Source organism: Tachysurus vachellii, chromosome 26 (genome assembly GCF_030014155.1).
Source record: "Tachysurus vachellii isolate PV-2020 chromosome 26, HZAU_Pvac_v1, whole genome shotgun sequence".
NCBI lineage: Eukaryota > Metazoa > Chordata > Actinopteri > Siluriformes > Bagridae > Tachysurus > Tachysurus vachellii.
The window spans coordinates 5,646,967-5,652,966 of NC_083485.1; the positions used below are offsets into that span (position 1 = coordinate 5,646,967).

A 6,000-nucleotide genomic window follows, 5' to 3' on the forward strand; every position below is an offset into this window, starting at 1 on the left:
AACATGAAAAGTTGAAGTGAGTCAGAAATAAAGGAATTTCAAAAGAATTGATCACAGCAATTCACCAACAGACCCAATGACATAAATGTGAAAAGGGAAGATGCAGGAACACAATCAAGTGGTTGAAATGTAGCATTCCCTTAAATCTATTGATTCATCAGACATCACTTGATGTAAACTGGGACATCCCAGTAAAATGCCACTTCTGAATGGTGAACACACTCAGCAAGAAACATATTAAACTAGTTAAGTGCTACGTTGCTCAGTCCATCCTGCTGTGAGCCCTTGCAAATATTCTTAGAAATCACTGTACAAAATGTGCAAAACTGAATTAAAGCTTCACATGCTCACGTGAGATAAGTGAACGGTCTTAATGATCACGTGTACAGTACAGTGCAGTTGACACAAGGCTTGCGTGTGGTGAATGACTGTAGCCTATATTTGACTCTGCTGCAGTGTTGCTTTGGAGGAGGAGGAGGGAGAATAGCATGTAGGGCAAGAGTAACACTGCAGCATACACAATTACAAGAGAAAGTTGTCTTTAGCGCTATCACAAAGCCTCGACACAGACGCCAAGCTTAGTAGCCCAGTGAAATGAACAAAGATTGTAACACTGCTATGAATATACAGTTACCACCACAAAGCTTATTATTGTAGAATATATTCACATCTGTTAAACTCGTGCTGCGTGTTATTGTAATGATGCAGGAATGTATATCGAGTGGTCACATGTCACTATTAACATGGAGATTTACCTGTGCATTATGTATTACTGATTATTTTGATTGCTTTTATTTATTTCTTTTTTAGAAAACTGTTATTTAATTTCTACAGGGCCAGATACTCTCCTCTCCTCTCATGACCTGCCTTCCTCCTGGTTTTCATCCATGTTGTGGTTCTCTTCATACGTCTCTGATGTCAAAGAAGAGCCACACAACAAATGACAAAAACACAGCTGCATGTCTACAAAATGTTCCTTAATCTAAACTGCAAAAAGTCTGTTTGTACTTTATAATAAATCTTTTCATTTGTGGCTGAGACTATAGAAATCTAACTTCCTTAAATAAGACAGGCCAAAAATCTGATCCAAGTTGCCGGATCGAACCGGATTGCTCTTAATAATTCGCATGGTACCGGACATTGCATACAACTGTTTTTGGTTATGTCATTTTGGACTGTTAGTAATGCACAGCATCTCTTCCATCACCGCAATGTCTGTGCGCTAATGCAGAACATACACACTACTAATGTTTACTAATGTAAAGGACATAAAATATCAGTTGAACCTTGTCCCCCATGAAAGCGTCCTTCACACACACGCACACATCTCTGCCCAACCAATGACAACCCACAACCAATTTCCTTACACAGCCCCTTTTTTTCCTGAGGTCTATTTATAGCCACTCCAGCTTGAGAGAGAGAGTGTGTATGTGTGTGTGTGTGTGTGTGTGTGTGTGTGTGTGTGAGAATCCGTACATTCATTGCATGCTGGTTCTGTAATGAGCTCTGTAACAGGAAGTGGACGATGTGACTGGGAAACAGATTTGTCTGTCCACCACTTATAAAGACACTAAAGAGAAAAGAAAGGATGAGCTAACCTTATCTTCAAGTAAGGTTATCAATCAATACTTTAACATACTTGTGCACAACATGTGCAAGGCTGAAAGCTTTTACATTTGGTTTGAAACCTTTCATGGCTCTTTGTGCAGGCTAAAGACTTTTACTCCTCTAAAACCCTACTTCAACTAACAGTTAACAGTTAACAAAAAACAAGGCGGCAGATTCATCCTATGAAGGAGAAAGCTGAAACCTTTTGCTAACTCGACTATCAGTTTTGTTCTCTATAGGGATTTTCACAGCTGGAATAGTTCCTGAGTCCTTGTAAACCTCAGGTAAACACAATCCTGGCTCATCTTGTTTCACACTGCTCATACTTTTCCGATGCTTAACAATTAATCCCAGCTATTTATAATCTGGTGTTTCACACTGTACAGTCCAAAAGTTAATGATCTTATTTGCATATTTTTGGGGTCAACAGCCATGACTGGATAAATACAGCGTGTGATGGATTTAAATAAAGGCTTGTCTCACACTATGGCACTGCAATGTACATAACACCTGCAATCAGTTATATGGTGAAGCTTTGTGTCAGAAAGGAGTCTCCAGTGTTAGCACTTTGTAAAATACCACTTCTGCCACGTGAGATGCTCCAGGGTAGAAAAAGTAGTAAGTGTTTTGAAAGAACGACTGTTTATAGCTATTACAGCATACGAGACAACAGGAACTAACCGGCCTTGTGGAGGTTCCACACAAATAAGTTTAACTGGTTAAAAAAGTATAACATGCCACTAGATAATAAGAAGAATAAAACAAGTACGGATGTACTGTTATTAGAAAAAAAAATCAACTAGTTTGTAACTAACTCTGCTAAGCATCAGGCTGCATAACACCAAGCGGTTGTTGATTATTTTCCGCTAACAACATGGACAAATTTTACATACTGTATTAACCTGCCAGCAGAGTGGTTTTCACGCAGGCAATGTCTCTCTTATGGCCGCATAAAGCTGGAAGTGTTATAGTACAATAACAGTAGAGCGCAGATGCTCTGCTGATGAAGACAAACAGCCTCATGCACCTGCATAAATTAATAAACCCTTGTCTACTTGTAATTGAAAAGTTAATCTGAATGTTAATCTGAATGTCATGATTTAATATCTTTAGACAAAAAAAAGAAAATGTTAGCTAAACAGCGTTCATTTGGTTCTGTGCTGTTCATATGTAAATCTCCTCTGTGACTCACACAGCTCCATCTAGGACAACATGTTCTAAGTAGAGGGCACATTTCTCAGTGACACATTTCGGGCTATTTCCACTTCTTGGATAGCCTGGCCCTGAGAAAGTAAAGGGTGTAATTACCAACAAACATAACTGTCAGAGGAGGGATGTTTTATATGAGCCGTTTTTAGCTGCACTTCTGGTAAAGTAAGAAAAAAAAAATAAAAAATATTAATATTAAAAATAAAAAATATTAAGTAAAAAAAAAAAATATTCCCTTCCTGGCATATCGGTGCAGCGGATCAGGCATTTTCTTTTAAAAACAAAAGACAGAAAGTTCTAAAAATGATATAAGGTTATGTTTAAGCCTAATTTGTGTAAATAACAAAAGTCCCTTGATGAAATACAGAATAAAACGCGATAGGATGTCACATTAGAGGAAAATAATAATCAATAATCGCGTGGTCAGATGAGAAACGCAGTTACTGTTGCCACCTTAAAGCTGATAGCTTTCCAAAAGCAGCGTGTACCAAACTGTTTTATTTCTCTTGTACCACAGCATTGTGCCACAGTTGGTTATTAATTACATGAGCAATAAACATTCACTCACCAGCCTCTCTTTGTACACTGTCTTGAACATAACACGTCCTCTGTCCTGAAGACTTTCCCAGGATTAAAGGTCCAGGGGACTTTCAGTGGAAGCGCAAGAATAACTAAATGTCACTTTACAGGAAGCTTCACCATATCAATGTTGCTCTTAAAAACTGGTTCATCACCTGCTGACCATAAATACGTCTTCTTTAACGCTTCTGTTCTGACTAATATCTAAACTACAGTATAGTCAGCAGCAGCGCAGAACGAGGCGTGGCCCACATGTCCACATGGAATTTATAAAGAAAAAGGATGCTCCAGCTGCTTCAGCCTATTTTAAAAGCTGTAAATCCCCCATGATGTTTATGAGCTCAGCATGTGGTTAGATTTCTTTTTTATACAAATAGCAGCCCTTGTCGTAACCCAAACCCCATGTAGGACCCCTTCAGTGCCCATAAAATAAAAAGAAATAGTAAGTTTTTTTACAGATGCTTACAGTAAAACTACAAAGGGAGGCTACCACTGCTTATTATTATAATGAGCAACTATAAACAGTGCTCTAAAAATAATAAAACGCTGCATTTTGTCTTGCTTTCCTTTCCTTTTTTCTGTCTTACTCTACATTGTACATGGGTACAAAAATGACAGGTTTTCGAACGGGTCGTAATGAATAAATGACACGTGACAAAAAGACTTGTGTACAGTAGCATTACTGAAACACTGTTGTGTTCTTGTCTTTGTGGTGTGTGTTTTTGTGATATATAGTGACGTAATCAGGGTTAGGAAGGGAGTCCCATCCCGGGTGTATTCATGTCTCTCACAGAGAATCTCAGAAGACTATCTCAGAGATTCTGAGCCACAACCGTAACCAGGATACTGTGTTTGTTAAGATGAATAAGACAAGCGTGTATATACTAACACATTTACTTTTCTGTCATTTTACCTCTGGATAAAGGTGTCTGCTAAATACTGTATGTTCAACACTATAGCGTGTGCAGAAATATTGAGGGTTTGAGGATTTAAGGGCTTTGCTCAGGCTGCAAAACTGGAATTCATTACCTTCTGGTCAGTGATTGAGGGTTAAAGGGCTTTGCTCGGGTTCAGCTTAGCTTCGGTGGACCTGGGATTCAAACTCACAACCTTCTGGTCAGTGATTGAGTGTTAAGGGCTTTGCTAGGGTGCAGCTTAGCTTCAGTGGACCTGGGATTCGAACTCACGACCTTCTGGTCAGTAATTGAGGGTTAAAGAGCTTTGCTCAGGCTGCAAAACTGGGATTCAAACTCATGACCTTCTGGTCAGTGATTGAGGGTTAAAGGGCTTTGCTCAGGTGCAGCTTAGCTTTGGTGGACCTGGGAATCGAACCCATGCCCTTCTGGTCAGTAGGCCAACACCTTAATCACTAGGCTACAACATCCCTAACACCTAATACACAATTCAACAACAAAAAAAAAAATACAATATCCACTTGTTAAGCTAACTCTACAAAACAAGGTAGCATGTTAGCTAGCTAGAAGTTTCACAAGAAAATGTATTGCAACCTTGATAACAGCTATTGAACCTGTTTCCTCAGGGATATTCACCGCAGTCTCCTACACACTCCATTATCTTTAATAAGCAGCTCTTTACCTTCATTCCACCAGACACTGGTCATTAACTCGCTCTTTATGCTAACCGGCTAATTCCAGTTCCCTGAAACGACCGTTAGAAAAATTAAAGTGTAATGAAGTAAACTGTCAACTGCTCAAAGCTACACCGGTGTCACTGAACACCACGGGCGAATTCTCCACAAAACACCTCAACTGGATAGATTCAATCCGTGTACGACGCGTAGAACGTATGAAAAAAAGTGAAAAAAGAGTGAAAAATGTATTATTATTTTTTTTAGAAATAAAAACGTACCTGTTTTCCGGACGTTGCTGATGCGCGCGCTGCAGCTCTGTGATGCTCCGCGAGCGTGTATTGCTTTAATGGCCGCTAGGTGGAGCGCGCGTTCTTGTGGCGTAATAGTCCACGTGCATGCTGGGTAGTGTAGGCCACGTGCGTGGGGAAAAATACTGCAATGCCTGCAAAACAATAACAAACAACAAACAACAACACATCCTCTTTCTCAGTCTCCCAGAGTTTAAGTTCATTATTTCATAACACTTCCCTATTATTTAATAATTCACCATGAGTCAGTATTTATTTGAATTCAAGTCAAGAGTCAAGAAGCTTTTATTGTCATTTTGACCATATATAGCTGTTGCAGTACACAGTGAAATGAGACAATGTGTCCTCAGGACCATGGTGCTACATAAAACAAAGACGGAGATAAGGACTTAGTAAGTTAGTCTTAGGTACATAAAGTGCATCTGTGCAACCTGGTGCAAACAGTGCAGGACAAGACAAGACAAAAAAGACAGTGCAGGACAAGACAGACAAGACAGTGCAGGACAAGATAGGCAAGACAGACAAGACAGACAAGACAGTGCAGGACAAAAGACAGTGCAGACAAAAAATACAAGACATCACACAAAAGGACAATACACAAGGCAATAAACAAAAACAGCACCGTCCAATGTAAATACTCTATATTCAACAATATTGCGTGTGCAGAAATAGTGGAATAAACACAGTATTATAGCAGCAGTTTCA

General features: G+C 39.4%; 1 protein-coding gene across 3 annotated transcripts in view; it reads right to left on the minus strand.

Annotated features, from left to right (window-relative positions):
* Nucleotides 1–5,326, minus strand: part of specc1 (sperm antigen with calponin homology and coiled-coil domains 1) — a 73,632-nt gene extending 68,306 nt beyond the window's left edge. The window contains exon 1 of one of the 3 annotated variants that reach the window (XM_060862583.1): nucleotides 5,266–5,326. The gene's annotated coding sequence lies outside the window, so the exon portion shown is untranslated. Of the gene's footprint in view, nucleotides 1–3,385; nucleotides 3,459–5,265 lie in introns of those variants that run through there. The other 2 variants (XM_060862582.1, XM_060862585.1) reach the window with 2 other exon arrangements.
* Between the last annotated feature and the right edge of the window lie 674 nt (nucleotides 5,327–6,000).